Source organism: Panthera pardus, unplaced genomic scaffold (genome assembly GCF_024362965.1).
Source record: "Panthera pardus isolate Hobbes unplaced genomic scaffold, ASM2436296v1 HiC_scaffold_17, whole genome shotgun sequence".
Lineage (NCBI taxonomy): Eukaryota > Metazoa > Chordata > Mammalia > Carnivora > Felidae > Panthera > Panthera pardus.
In genome coordinates, this window is record NW_026526732.1 from 104,759,430 (window position 1) to 104,776,135 (window position 16,706).

The 16,706-nt window shown below is 35.2% G+C and overlaps 1 non-coding gene across 1 annotated transcript; it reads right to left on the bottom strand.

Moving 5' to 3' along the window:
- Positions 1-4,630: 4,630 nt before the first annotated feature.
- On the bottom strand, positions 4,631-4,737 carry LOC128777858 (U6 spliceosomal RNA). Its single transcript, XR_008423175.1, has one exon. It is a non-coding gene; the product is annotated as a U6 spliceosomal RNA (small nuclear RNA).
- Positions 4,738-16,706: the final 11,969 nt, after the last annotated feature.

Sequence of the window (16,706 nt, forward strand, 5' to 3'; positions counted from 1 at the left end):
AAAATTTATTGTCAAGTTAGCCAACATACAGTATATATAGTGTGCTCTTGGTTTCGGGGATAGATTCCCATGATTCATCACTTCCATACAACACCCCGTGCTCATTGCAACAAATGCCCTCCTCAATGTCCATCACCCATTTTCCCCTCTCCTCCACTGCCCACCAACAACCCTGAGTTTGTTCTCTGTATTTAAGAGTCTCCTGGGTTTGCCTCCCTCTCTGTTTGAAACTATTTTTTCCCCTTCTCCCATGATCTTCTGTTAAGTTTCTCAAGTTCCATATATGAGTGAAAGCATACGTCTGTCTTTCCCTGACTGACTTATTTCACTTAGCATAATACCCTCCACTTCCATCCACATTGTTGCAAATGGCAGGACTTCATTCTTTCTCATTGCCAAGTAGTATTCCATTGTGTATATAAATCACATCTTCTTTACCCATTCATCAGTTGATAGACATTTAGGCTCTTTCCATAATTTGGCTGTTGTTGAAAGTGCTGCTATAAACATTGGGATACAAATGCCCCTATGCATTAGCACTCCTGTATCCTTTGGATAAATTCCTAGTAGTGCTATTGCTGGGTCATAGGGTAGTTCTATTTTTAATTTTTTGAGGAACCTCCACACTGTTTTCCAGAGTGGCTGCACTAATTTGCGTCCCCACCAACAGTACAATAAGGTTCCCCATTCTCCACATCCTTGCAACATTTGTTGTTACCTGAGTTGTTAATGTTAGCCATTCTGACTTGTGTGAGATGGTATCTCAATGTGGTTTTGATTTATATTTCCCTGGTGATGAGTGATGTTAAGCATCTTTTCATGTGTCTGTTGGTCATCTGGATGTCCTCTTTGGAAAAGTGTCTGTTCATGTCGTCTGCCTATTTCTTCACTGGATTATTTGTTTTTGGGGTTTTGAGTTTGGTAAGTTCTTTATAGATTTTGGATACTAACCCTTTGTCTGATATGTCATCTATAAATATCTTCTCCCATTCTGTCAGTTGCCTTTTAGTTTTATTGATTATTTCCTTTGCAGTGCAGAAGCTTTTAATCTTGATGAGGTCCCAATAGTTCATTTTTGTTTTTATTTCCCTTGCCTTTGTATACCTGTCAAGAAGTTGCTGCGATGAGATCAAAGAGGTTGTTGCCTGTTTTCTCCTCTGGGGGGTGGTTTCGATGGTTTCCTGTCTCACATTTAGGTCTTTAATCCATTTTGAGTTTATTTTTGTGTATGGTGTAAGAAAGTAGTCCAGTTACATTCTTCTGCATGTTTCTGTCCAGTTCTCCCAGGACCCTTTACTAAAGAGACTGTCTCTTTTCCATTGGATATTCTTTCCTGCTTGTCAAAGATTAGTTGGGCATACATTTGTGGCTCCAATTCTGGGTTCTCTATTCTCTTCCATTGGCCTATGTGTCTGTTTTGTGCCAATACCATGCTGTCTTGATGATTACAACTTTATAGTAGAGGCTAAAATCTGGGATTGTGATGCTTCCCGCTTTGGTTTTCTTTTTCAACATTACTTTGGCTATTTGGGGTCTCTTCTGTTTCCAGATAAATTTTAGGATTGTTCTAGCTTTGAGAAGAATGCCGGTGCAATTTTGATTGGGATTGCATTGAATGTGTGTATTGCTTTGGGTAGTATTGAGATTTTAACAATATTTGTTCTTCGATTCCATGAGCATGGGGTGTTTTTCCATTTCTTTGTGTCTTCTTCAATTTCCTTCATAAACTTCCTATAGTTTTCAGCATACAGATCTTTCACATCTTTGGTTAGATTTATTCCCGGGTATTTTACGGTTCTGGGTGCAATTCTAAATGGGATCTATTTCTTGATTTCTCTTTCTGTTGCTTCATTATTGGTGTATAGAAATGCAACCGACTTCTCTACGTTGATTTTATATCCTGAGACTTTGCTGAATTTATGTATCAGTTCTAGCATCTTTTTGGTGGAGTCTTTCATGTTTTCCATGTGGAATATCATATCATCTGCAAAAAGTGAAAGTATGACTTCTTCTTTGCCAATTTGGATGCCTTTTATTTCATCTTGTTGCCTGATTGCTGAGGCTAGGACTTCCTTCACTATGTTCTTCACAATGGTGAGAGTGGACCTTCATGTCATGTTCCTGATTGCAGGGGAAAAGCTCTGTTTTTCCCCATTTGACATTAGCTGTGAGCTTTTCATATAAGGCTTTTATGATGTTAAGGTGTATTCCTTCTATCCTGACTTTCTTGAGGGTTTTTATTAAGAAAGGATGCTACATTTTGTCAAATGCTTTTTCTGCATTTATTGGCAGGATCTTATGGTTCTTATCTTTTCTTCTACTAATGGGAGGTATCACATTGATTGATTTGTGAATATTGAACTAGCCCTGCAGCCTAGGAATGAATCCTACTTGACTATGGTGAATAATTCTTTTAGTATACTGTTGCATATGATTTGCTAGTATCTTGTTGAGAATTTTTGCATTCATGTTCATCGGGGATATTGGCCTGTAATTCTCCTTTTTAGTGGGGTGTCTGTGTGGTTACGGAATCAAGGTAATGCTGGCTTCATAGAATGAGTCCAGAGGCTTTCCTTTCGTTTCTATTTTTTGGAACAGCTTGAGAAGAATAGGTACTAAGTCTGCTTTAAATTTTTGGTAGAATTCCCCTGGGAAGCCATCTGGCCCAGGACTCTTACTTGTTGAGAGATTTTTGATAACTGATTCAATTCATTCACTGGTTATAGGTCTGTTCCAATTTTTTATTTCTTCCCATTTGAGTTTTGGTAGTGTGTGGGTTTCTAGGAATTTGTCCATTTCTTCCAGGTTGTCCAGTTTGTTGACAAATAATTTTCATAGTATTCTCTAATACTTGTTCATATTTCTGTGGTGTTGGTTGTGATCTCTCCTCTTTTCATTCTTCATTTTATCTATTTGGATTCTCTCTCTTTTCTTTTTGAGAAGTATGGCTAGGAGTTTATAAATTTTGTTTATTTTTTTTAAAACTAGCTCTTAGATTCATTTATCTGTTTTACTGGGGTTTTTTTGGATTTTATATTGTTTATTTCATCTCTAATCTTTATTATTTATTTTCTTCTGCTGGTTTTGGGATTTCTTTTCTGTTCTTCTAGTTTTATTAGTTGTGCGGTTAGGTTTTGTGTGTTAGATTTTTCTTGTTTCTTGAGATAGGTCTGGATTGCAATGTATCTTCCCCTTAGGGCTGCCTTTGTTGCATTCCAAGGGGTTTGGACTGTCATGTTTTCCTTTTCATTTGCTTCCATAGATTTTTAATTTCTTCTTTAATTGCCTGGTTGACCCATTAATTCATTCTCTAGTAGTATGTTCTTTAACCTCCATGCATCCGGAGGCTTTCCAAATTTCTTCTTGTGGTTGATTTCAAGTTTCATAGCATTGTGATATGAAAATATGCATGGTATGATTTCAATTCTTTTATATTTATTGAGGGCTGTTTTGTACCCCAGTATGTGGTCTATCTTGGAGAATGTTCTATGTATACTCGAGAGGAATGTGTATTCTGCTGCTTTTGGATGAAAAGTTCTGAATATATCTTTCAAGTCCATCTGGTCCAGAGTATCATTCAAAGCCATTATTTCTTTATGGATTTTCTGCCTAGATGATCTGTCCTTTGTTATAAGTGGATTATTAACATCTCCTGCAATTATTGTATTTTTACCAATAAGATTGCTTATGTTTGTGATTAATTGATTTATATATATGGATATACCAAGTCGGGGGCATCAACATTTATAATTGTTAGCTCTTCTTGATAGATAGACCCCTGTAATTATGATATAATGTCCTTCTTCATCTTTTGTTATAGTCTTTAGTTTAAAATCTAGTTTGTGTGATATAAGTATGGCTACTCCAGCTTTCTTTTGACTTCCAGTAGCATGATAGATGGTTCTCCATCCCCTCACTTTCAATCTGAAGTTTCCTCAGGTCTAAAATGAGTCTCTTGTAGACAACTTGTGGATCTTGTTTTTTATTCATTCTGATACCCTGTGTCTTTTGATTGGAGCATTTAGTCCATTTACATTCAGAGTTATTATTGAAAGATATGGGTTTAGAGTGATTGTGATATCTGTAGGTTTCATGCTTGTAGTGGTATCTCTGGTACTTTGTGGTCCTTGCAACATTTCACTCACAGGATCCCCCTTAGGATCTCTTGCAGGGCTGGTTTAGTGGTGATGAATTCCTTCAGTTTTTGTTTGTTTGGGAAGACCTTTATCTCTCCTATTCTGAATGACAACTTTTCTGGATAAAGGATTCTTGGCTGCATATTTTTTCTATTCATCACATTGAATATTTCTTGCCACACCCTTCTGGCCTGCCAAGTTTCAGAGGACAGGTCTGCTACTACCCTTATGTGTCTACCCTTGTAGGTGAAGGCCCATTTTTCCCTAGCTGCTTTCAGAATTCTCTCTTTATCTTTGTATTGTTCCAGTTTCATTATAATATGCCATGGTGAAGACCTATTCTTGTTGAATCTGAAGGGAGTTCTCTGTGCCTCCTGGATTTGGATGTCTGCTTCCTTCCCCAGATTAGGGAAGTTCTCAGCTGTAATTTGTTCAAGTAAACCTTTTGCCCCTTTCTCTCTCTCTTCTTCTTCTCGAACTCCTAAGATACAGATAAAAATATGGAATGTTTCACAAATGTGCGTGTTATCCTTGCACAGGAGCCAGGCCAACCTTCTCTGTATCGCTCCAATTTTAGTGTATGCGATGCCAAAGTGAGCACTGTATATGATCTGTAAAGATAGGTGATCTTAACGTATATGTCTTTTAGATATGTCTTTGGATAAATTTAGTTGCTTATCTTAACTGCTAGAGAATTTCCTAGAAGAAAAGCACAAGCAGGTACCTAGACAGTCATTTGATTCCCTGTTAGTACAGGAAAATCCACCTCTGTCATTTAATATTTCCCATCTTTTATGTGTTTTGAATTTTCTCTGTCATAGTTGGTCATTGAGTTTGCATACTGATGAGAAAAAGCTGCGTAGCACCAAGAACATTTATTCAAACTGGAGAAGGCTCTGGAACAGTGTTACAAAAAGGTCTTAGAGAGGACAACTATATAATCAATTGGCTAGTTATAAATAAGGGAGTTTCGAGGAGAGAAGAGGAACAAGGTGAGACTTAGTGATGGAAACCAGAATCCAAGAGAAACCTGGAATCATTTATACCCTTAACTCTCTTCATTCAAAGCCATCTGATGTAATCTTTTTAAGAAAAGCTTAAATGCAATTGTAAAACATGCCCTTATGACAAGTAGTTAGTTTGACGCAATATTTCTGAGTTTCACTTTAAAAGTGGAAAACCGAAACATAAACACACGAGTTGTTAGGTGATAATACAAACTAATACATTTCAAAATTACATAAAGAAAATTTCCACAAGATATAGTCGTTTATTAATAATATATCCATATTACTGTAAGATTTCAGATGTTTTAAGAAAATGCTGATTTCCTTGCAAACTGTGGCCAGAGAACTCCTTAATCAACAAAAATTCATATTAAAGACTTTATCATGTAAAATTGAATGTTCCCCGTATTTAAATATATACTACAAGAAAGATATTAGGAAAAGATATTGATAATTGCTATGGGTCTATGAAAATGCCATTTGACTTTGTCCTCTCTAATAATAGTGTCAGTTACATGAATGGAGATGTAAAAAGAATAATATTCAAATGTAGAATTGAAATAAAGTGGAAAGAAACACTAGTATCCTTTTAAAAGATAGTATTTTCAAACAGTGGGTAAATGATAATGTGATGGGATTTACCAGGTATAAAAATTAAGGCTTGCATTTAGATTAAAATACAAACAGCTTCTCAGATGACTGTGGTGGTCTGCCTTCAGTGTCCACATTAATGTGGCCAGGAGATTTTAACGACCACAAATTCTACTGGAGCAAATATTGAGACAGAACTTGTCAAAACCCACATGTGATTTTGAGACTGCTTTAATAAAAGGACATTCACTAGATCAATAAAACTAATTGTTCTTCACTATTTTGGAGAGGGTAGCCAAATATGGAGGCTTGATTTAGATTCAAGGCACATTGTTTGAATAAAACAGGTTACATTTCAATGGTGATCTGGAATCCAGGATGTATAAATAAGTATGAAGGACCTGGAGCTATCAATTCTGAAAAGGAGACAATCAAGAGAATAACTGAGAGTTGGAATCAAACATCTGAAAAGCCCTGAGGGAGAACACACTTGTGTTGTTCTGCTCCAGAGGGCTGAGCTATGACCAATGATTCGGTAGGAGTGAGACATTTTGGGTAATAAGAAACTGCATGGTAGAGCAGCAAAGTGTGCAAGCTCTGGAGCCAGACTGCTTAGGTTTCAATCTTCAGGGCACTGGGTGGCTCAGCTGGTTAAGCATCTGACTTCGGCTCAGGTCATGATCTTGCAGTCTGTGAGTTCAAGCCCCGTGTCAGGCTCTGTTGATGACAGCTCAGAGCCTGGAGCCTGCTTCAGATTCTGTGTCTCCCTCTCTCTCTACCCCTCCTGTGCTCATGCTCGCTCTCTCTCAGAAATAAACATTAAAAAAATCTAGTCTCCTTCTTTACCTAGGTGTATAATCTTGGGCTTGATTTTTCAACCTTGTGTATCCTATTATCTTAACCAAAAAAAGTACAATGGGCTCTGTTGAATACTAAATGGATCAATACAAGTAAACCATTTGGAGCATTTGGAATATTAGTGAAGGATCAATACATATTAGTTTCTCTTCTAGATTTTAGACCTCTCCAATAATAAAAGTGATTGTGATAAATGCTCGCCGTAGTGAAGCATGTATGCAAGTTTTTGCTTCCTGTAAACAAATTGTAGAATTTTTGTCTTGGATCCTCTTTGGTAGTGGTGATATTTAGAACTGCTGGTAATTATGAGTCATTCATTATTAGGTATCTACATCTATATGACACCTTTTACAGAGTCTTTGAAGAGTCAGATTATTAGGTGCACATCTAGGTATAAGGCAATGTGAATCATCCTGATTTCACTCCTTTTTATTTTACTTTTTCATGGTGGTTTCTTCTCTTTTCTCCTTCTCAAAATGCTTCTCTAAAGTTAATATAGTTTTTGATTTATTCAATGCAGATGTAAATAATTGTGTTGAAAAGTGAATTTTCCCAGGAAATGTATTTATATATATATTTCTAATATAACAGATGGTCTAAAGACTTTCTCTAAAAGGGCTGTATATCTAATTTGAAATTTTAGTTAATGGTAACCCTTTGGTTGTAAGGAGACTCTGAAATTATTCATCAACAGTCACTAATTCTACTTTTGAAGAAAGATGATATCATTAACTCTCTACAACTTGTAGGGAGGGGTGGTAGACTGCAACAAAGAGATATGGGAAGTGTCATTATTAATTGAGCACAAATGTGAATTATGGTCCCTGTAATACCCTAGAGATTCCTTTTAGTCTCCTTGTCCATTCATTTTCATAGATAAGGTTTTGCCAAGTCTCTTTCCGAGGTTTCTTGTCTTTTCAAAAAATATTTCTCCATTTACTTCTTGCTCCTTAACACATTTTTAAATTATTTTTTTAATGTTTGTTTATTTTTGAGAGAGAGAAAGAGACAGAGCACAAGTGGGGGAGGGGAGAGAGAGAGGGAGACACAGAATCCAAGGCAGGCTCTGTGCTGACAGCTCAGTGCAAGGCTCGAACTTAAAAACTGCAAGTCATGACAGGAGCTGAGTTGACACTTAACTGACTGAACCACCCAGGAGCCCCTCCTTAATATTTTTCAAGCTTCGTTTACTATCAGCTGTTTCATGACTCCCAAAATTTTACCTCCAAACCACTCTCATAGGTCAAAAATTGTATTCCCTTGGAATTGTAAAGTTTAAAAAAACCCTCAAACTCAGCGTTGCTAAAGTTGAACTGAATGGTTTCTTCCTATAAACCTGGTTCTGCTCCAAGTTTCCCTATAGCATGTAAAGGAATCTCCATTAATAGTTGAACAAGACAAAAACCTAGGAGTCCTGCTTCCGTCTTCTCTCTTCTTTTCCCTCACCTCCTTATATCCAATCTGGCATTGAGGGCTATATATTTTACCTCTTAAATATCTCTCAATTCTGTATATGCCTTTGCAATCAATAACTTCTGCCACATTCCCAAGGTTCAGAAGCTTTCTAACCTCTCCCATTCCTTCCATTCCTTCCCCCTTTCAGTCCATTCTTAATAAGGAAACTAAAAAGTACAAACAGAAAATGTTCTTTCTTTCCTTACTTATAGATAACTTTAATATGAGATAATTGACATAGAATAAACTGCACATACTTATAGAATATAAGCTGCCCATATAACATGTAAAATTTAATAAGTGTTGACATATGTGTAATCCCCAAAATTACAGAAAAAAAAAACCCATGATAATGAACAAACCACACAAAATTTCCTTCTGCCCCTTGTACTCCTTGTCTTATTCCCCTCCTTATCTGCACTCCTTGCTCTAGGCAACTGCTGAGCTGCTTTCTGTCACAATAAATTTGTTGGGACTTTCTAGAATTCCATATATATGGAACCATGAGGCATATACTCTTCTGTCTGGCTTTACTTATTTAGCCTAATTATTTTGAGATTATCTATGTTACACTAACAATAATGTATTCCTTTGTATTGATGAGTGATATTCCTTTGTGTAGCTATACCACTGATTTTTTTATCCATTTACCTGTTGACGGATATTTGAGATGCTTCCAGTTTGGGGCTATTATAAATATAGTTGCAATGAACACTATGTAAAATTCTCTCTGAATATACATTTATCTGGGTAAATAATACCTAGAAGCAGAATGCATTGGTCATAGGGTAGCCTTATATTTCACTTTTTAAGGTACTACGAAAGTGCTTTCCAAAGTAATTGTATGATACATTCCAAACAGCCAAAAGTGAAATTTCTATTGGCTTCACATCCTCACCAATACTTAATATACTTAGTCTTTTTAACCTCAAATATTATTCTGTGTGTGATTTAGTATCTTATTGTGGTTTCAATTTGTATTTCTCTAGTGGTGATATTGAAAAGTCTTTTCATGTGATTGTTTTCCGCCCATATCTTTTTTAGTGGAATATTCTTTCAAGTCTTTCACCTACATTTTAAAAATTGGTTCTATTTTTCTTAAATTTGAATTGTTCAAGTTATCTATATACTCTAGATAGACTTCTTTTGAGAGATACATGTTTTGTAAATATTTGCTACCAGTCTGTAGCCTGCTTTTCTATTATATAAAATATAATTTTGTTGTTACAGTTATATTAGTGTCCTTTAAAGAACACAATTTTGGAGGTTCCTGGGTGTCACAGTTGATTAAGCATCCTACTTAGGCCCAGGTAATGATCTCACAGTTTGTGGGTTCGAGCCCTATGTCAGGCTCAGTGCTAACAGCTCAGAGCCTGGAGCCTGCTTTGGATTCTGTGTCTCCCTCTCTCTCTGCCCCTCCCCCAGTTGTGTTTTCTCTCTCTCTCTCTCTCTCTCTCTCTCTCTCTCTCTCCCCTCTCTGTCAGAAATAAACATAAAAAATTTTAAATAAAAATATAAGGAACAAAGTTTTCATTTTGATGAAGTCCAATTTATTGATTTATTTTCCTTTAGTTAGTACTTAAGAATTTTGGGCAAGAAAATAGTTACTTAGAGTTTTACCTAGTTTCTAGTTTCTTCTAGAAATTTTGTAGGCAAAGCTGTTAACATTGTTGTATGGGAATGTTGTGTGATCCATGTTTAACTATTATATATAGTGTCAGGTAAGGTTGAAGCTTATTTCTTTGGAACCAGTATCTTTTTGAAACAAGATTATAATTTATCCCATTGAATTGCCTTGGTACTTTTATTAAGAATCAGTTGATTATGCATGTGTATTTCTAGACTCTTCTATTCCTTTGATCTATGTATTTGTCTTTACTCTAATACCAGACTGTGTTGGTTACTATAACTTTATGTCTTGAAATCCAGTAAAATAGGTTCTTCCTTTTTTTTTCTTCATTTTCAAAATCATACTTACTGTTCTATGCTCTTTGCTTATCCATATGCATATATTCTCTTTGGTACATTAATTAACATTCATCTTTTAGATAACAACTCAGATATCCCTTCATCAGCAAACTTTTTCCTGATCCCATCTTTGAATACATAATTTCCCAGTACCATAGGCTCTTTCTACCTCCTTTAATTTTTCCTTCAGAGAACTTGCTACAATGTGTAATTAGTTGGGTGTTTGTTTTTGTTCTTGTTTTACTTAATTTTTGCTTCTTCCCTTCTGAAGGCAGGAACTGTATTTTTTACAAACACAGAATTTAGTAGAGACAGTCCTCATTTCTCACAGTTTTGCTATGCAAAAATTCCAGTTATCGCTGAAATTAGTTCAATAACACCAGTCCCCAAAAACATGGTTTATGTTTCAGTTACTACTATGTATTAACTGTGAGGAATTACCCAAAGTACAAACATTGCTGCTAAATCTTCAATACACACACAACTATGTGAATAACGTATGGCTTGTGTTTTTCTTTGTTTGTTTTTGTTTTTGTGTTTTTCTCCCTAAAATCTGTCAGTGACTGGTCCTTGCATATCTGTTATTCAGTTTATGTACAGACAGCAAAACATAAAATTACATTTCCTCCTTGGCCCCCAGTGATAAACCCATATGGCACTTTCCAAAAATGTAAATTGAAAGACAGGTTGCCCAACAAAGAAAGAGTGCTGAAAAGAAACAAAAAGTGGTAATGTTGGAAGAGAAACTCAAATTGCACACCCATGGAGTTACAGAAGAAATAACCAACAGAGGGAATGTTAATGTAGTTTTCCTTTGATAGACAGTAGACATATGGAGGAGTTTGGTAAAGCTGAATTTATTGAGAAAAATGAGGAAAGTGGCCGTGGTGCAAGGCTAAATATTTTATAGGGAAATTGGTACTGGCCCGAACCTTCATAACTAAAGGAATTCTGACAGATATTTCACAACATTAAAAGTATAAAATATAAAACATTAGAAGCTGATTCCAACTGTCTTAGCTTGGGCTTTCATATAAATACTTGGGTGGTTTGTAATCAACAGAAATTAATTTCTAATAGTTCTGGAGGCTGGAAGTCCAAGATCAGGGTGATAGCATGGTGTGTACCCTTTTCTGGGTTGCAAGTGGGTGACTTCTTGTATCCTCCCATGACTCTTTGGCCTCTTCTTATAAAAGCATTAATCCTATTCAAGATTATAGGTCCTCATGACCATGACTTAATTATCCCCTAAAGCCCCACTTTGGAACCCAATAACAGTGGGATTAGTATTTCAACATACATTTTGGGTGACATAAACATTCAGTCCATTGGACCAACTTAGAAAGGAGTATGCCAATGATAATTCATTAAGGCCTAGAGAAAATGCTCACAACTTCTGCTAAATTTAAAGGGAATAAAAAAAACCTTTTATTGTCAATATTTCTAGTGTTTTAAATTACATACTAAATAAATGCTAATTTTACTATTTTTCCATTTTCCTATACATTTATAATGAGTAGTAAGAGTTTTTGATGTTTTAGTGATGTCGAAAAATTAAAATTTGCAGGGCAAACTCAGGGCTGAGTTTTACGTGTGCAGGACAAGATTTGGAAACGCTCACAGAGTATCTGGTTCATGCCCATCGTGTGAAAAGACATGCAGTACTAGGAAACTGCAGTGTCAACTACCTCCAGTAGAGGCACTGTGCTGTGTATTTCTGCCATCAGCAGAAAGCCCTGTAAGTTCACAATTTGAAAGTAACGACTATGCTACAGAGTAAGATACATGCCCAAAGCTTAAAACAGAGATGAATAGATGTTCCCTAACAGAGAATAAAATTGGGCTTAATGAGATTAAAAGCATACACCAGTGGTTTAACAAAAAACCAGAAATAAATATAACACACATGAAGAAAGATAACATTATCCAAATTTCTTACCCTTTATATTCACAATTTCCAGTATGCAATAGAAATCACTAGACATATGGGGGAAAAAACAACCTAGAAGATAGGACTCCAAAATTAAATAACATTAAGTACAACCTGGTCAGTTGAAACTGACCATGAAATGACCAAGTTATTGGAACTAACAAACAAGGACTGTAAAACAGACTATGAATACATTAAGGGCTATAGATCACCAAGAAGAAAGGCAGGTATAATGAGAAAGTATGGGGGGGAATTTCAGCAGATAATTGGAAAAGGCAAAGAAGAAAGCACCAAATGGAAATTATGCAGCTAACATGTACAATATTGGACATGAAAATTGTCCTGGGTTGGCATAGTAAACAGATTAGAAATTACAGAGAAAAAAAAAAAGGATAGTAAACTTAAAAAGAAATCAATAGAAGTTTTCTGAGAATCGGGAAAAAAATAATGAATGGTCTCAATAATCTGTGCTGTAATGGTGCAACTGGAGTCCCAGAAGGATAGGCCAAAAAAAAATTATGTATCTATATCTATATCTATGTCTATGTCTATATCTGTATCTATATGTCTATGTCTATGTCTATGTCTATGTCTATGTCTATGTCTATGTCTATGTCTACATCTATCTCCTGTTGACAGCAGACTTACTCTAAATGGAATATTAAAAGAGGTTCTTGAAGCTGAAAAAATAATACTACTTGAAAAATGAAATGAAGAGCATCATAAATACTAAACATTAGAAGAAGAAATACTAATACATATGGTATATATTGGTAATGTATATGTACTGGAGAGTAATAGCAGTTTAAAACTTTGAAACTTTGGTGAAAATACTAATATACATATCCATGAAGTTCAGAGCAACTCAAAAATTAATATGTAGAAAAACTCACTTAGGTACATCGCAGTCAAGCTGATGAAAACCACAAATAAAGAGGAAATGTTGAAAGCAACAAGAGAAGTAAAGACATATTATGAACTAGAGGAAAAAAGAAAGATATACATGATAGCTAATTTCTTATCAGGAAAAAAGAAGAACCAGATAAAAATGGAAGAAAATATTTCAGAAGATGAAAAAAAAATCAACCTAGAGTTATATATCTGCTGAAACTATCCTTCAAAAGGTGGGTGAAATATTTTGTTTAAACAAAATAAAAGCTGTAAGAATGTGTTGATAGCAGACTTTCTCTAAATGAAATATTACAAGAAATTTCTGAAGCTGAAGAAAATAATTCTATTTGAAAACTCAAATCTATAAAATGAAATAAAGAGCATCAGTATACACTAAACATTTAAAAAAGAAATATTAAGTATTTTATAAGCACATGACTATTTTTCTTTATTTTGTTTCTTTATAAAATAACTGTATAGTGCAAACAAGCAAAGATTATTGGGTAGTTTATAATGCATACAAAAGGAAATCTATGATAACATCTTTACAAAGGATGAAAGGGTAAATGTGATTATGCTATTGTAAATTTAATGCATTTTAAATGAAGTGGCATTGATGAGACAGCTTGGAGCAAGCTGAGGGCAAAATATAGGCTGGCACCCACCTGCCCCATCCCAGGTGGAATATGTGTGATATTCCTCAGACACTCCTGACTACCCAAGAACAAAGGAAAGGGGTTTAAGTGCTTGCTATGGTAATGTGGGAAACTAAGGCAAATGAAAAATTAAATTCCCTTACTGCCTACAGTCCATTGACAAGTCCTTGAAACCGTCAGAGTGACCTCCCTCTAGGAGCTCAGTTACTTTTATGATGACACTTTGCTAGGGGCAAAAGAGAACCCTAACTTAACATTATCCAAACCTCAAGGATACTGTAAGTCTACTTCCTTTATCTCAACTGCCCCAAGATATAGGCTGGCAATCATACTCCAAGCTTATGGCCTCCTGATATACATCTGGAGGATCTCATGGCTGAGGTTTTATTAAACGGTAATAAGTGGCATTTCCCTAGCAACAGCTAGCCCTCAAGGTCCTGGAAACCTTGCTTCCAAAATATCTTAGAGATTTACTCTTAACACCCTCCAAACCTCACACTATATAATGAGTTACCTGTCACAATCCCAGTGCAGTTCTTCCTGCCAATGGGTCCTGTCCCCATGCTTTAATAAAATCACCTTTTTGCACCAAAGACATCTTCAAGAATTCTTTCTTGGTTGTCGGCTCCAGACCTCCCCACCATCACCCCAAAACTTCATTGGTATGATATTAATTCTATATAGAGTAGGAGATGTTAAAGATGTGTATTGCAATTCCTAGAGAAACCACTTAAAAATAATATAAAGAGGAAGAGCTAAAAATCCAATAATTTAAATGAAATATTAAAAAAATTCAAGCCCCAAATATTGGAAATTAGGGAGGAAACAACACAGCAAACAGCTACAATAATAGAAAAATATTAGTACAGTGGTGAATTTAAACTCAACCATATCAATGATTACATTAAATATAAGTGGCTTAAACAAGCTAATTAAAGGTAGACATTCTCACACTGAAAAAGAGAAAAATCCAATTTTGTTATCTACAAGAGATGCACTTTTAAGTGCTCAGGGAGATTGAAAGTAGACAGCAAAAGATATACCTTGAGGTATAAATACAATGAAGCTAATATAGTCTTTTTAATATCTAACAAAATAAAATTTAAGGTGCATTATCAAAGATTATGAGAGGCATTTCATAACGATTAAAGAATCAGTTTCTTAGAAGGATATCAACATTTAAATAAGAAAAAACACAAAACTTCCACACATTCTTTTTGAAAAAATTGAAAAGAGAAAATTCATCACCTCATCTTTTGAGTCCAGCCCAACTCTGATACTAAAATATGACATTATAAGAAAAGAAAAGTTAAGACAAATATTCCTCATGCACAGATATATTATTAATTAAATATTAGTAATTCAAAATAGCATTATCTAAATGTAATATATATTGGCCAATTGGGTTTTATCCTAGCAATGTAAAGTTGGATGTTGACTTAATATTTGAATATCAATTTCTGTTATTCAGCTTCTTAATAAAAAGGAAATAAAGGTATATTTTGAGTGGGTGATTTAGAAGAATTGGCACCAATTCATGATAAAAAAAAATTGGCTAATTATGTGTGATGGGGAATTGCTTATTCAGCAATATCTATGAAAAATCTACAGCTAATATATAATGGTGAAAGAATAATGGTTTCCCCCTACGTTTGGAAATATTCAGTGATGTACACTCCAATTACTTGTATTTAATATTTTACTGGAGTTCTTAGCCAGTGGATTAAAGCAAGAAAAATAAAAAGCACAAAGACTGGGAAGGAACAAAAACAGGAAGAAGTAGAAGTTTCAGTTGACATGACTGGTACATAGAAAATCCCTGTGAATCTCCAAAGAATATCAGCTGGGATTATTCTCAGAGTTAGCATTTCAGGGAAGTCAGGATAGTTTCAAGTTTTGGTTATGTGGCTATGGGTGTATGTATGATCCTAAGGGTATATTCTAGCCATAGCTGCCATTTTGGTGTTTCTTTAACATTCAGAAAAACCATTATTGAAGTAATCTCTAGGAAATATACTTGTATATTATCAATATTTATACAATTCATAATTGTACTTTTGAAAAATAACTATAACCATAAAAGTGCAATATTAGTGTAACTCAAACATATGTGGGTTTTTTCCCTCTTAAATTCAATCTGTTAAGAATTTTTCATTACAAATCTATAGAGTTTAGAGGCATTGACTCTCTGATTCTTATATATCCTCAAGAATAGATAAATGTCATTTTATAAGTAAACAGTACCTTGGAATTCTCTTTGTCTTCACTTTATGGTGACACAGAGGGTGAATTCTACAGAAGCAAAGGGATTTGCACACAGTAACAAACCTCATTTGTGATAAAACCTGTAGCAGTCCCATGACGGCACGTCTTGAAATTGATGACTTGAAATTGATGCTTCTTTTATTGTACTTGGTTCCCTAACCTCTGTATCCAATAGCAAAATGCATCTGTCACAGTGAAGGAGGGTTCTTTGCACCAAACATCGGAGCACATGGTGGAGATGGGACTAATTTAGTCCTATTCTCTCCCTACTCCTCTAACAGGTCTCTCCTATAAATGTCATTTTTCTGTCATCATGTGTAAAAGGTACCAGAAATTGGTACCCTGCTACCATGGTTTGGAAAGGAAGAAAAAGAGCTGATTTGAGACATCTTTGAGAAAAGCCGTGGTTGAGCGGCAATGTTGTTAGGAGTTTCAGCCACTGTAGTAATGTGTTATGCACGCACAGAACATCTTCACTGAGAGATTTCTGACCGAATACCCATGAAACACCCATTGGACCTGAAAGCTCTTCCTCTTTGGACTAGGCTTGTGTGAATTGGTACAATATTCCTGAGAACGCAGGACATGCAAAGTCCTCATAAGTGTGCATAGTAAGAATTCCCTATACTCTAGCTATGTTCATCTCATTATTGCCAGGAAGGAAACATCCTCTCAAGTGAAGGAGAAGGAGTCTTTGTCCTCCAAGTTAATTGAGGACTAAAAAGAGCTGAAAATGTTTTTTAATCAGGGAGGAAAAAATTACATTGAAGTATCTTTTTTTATGAAAAAAACATATATCCACCAACTGCAATGGGACTATAAACATATTCTACCATTCTAAAGCAACCATACTGACCATTTTTGCCACAGAGTCTTTAGTTTAACTCCCAATGTTCACATATAGCTTATATTGATGATATGTTTTATTTGTACAATTTAAAAGCCTCCT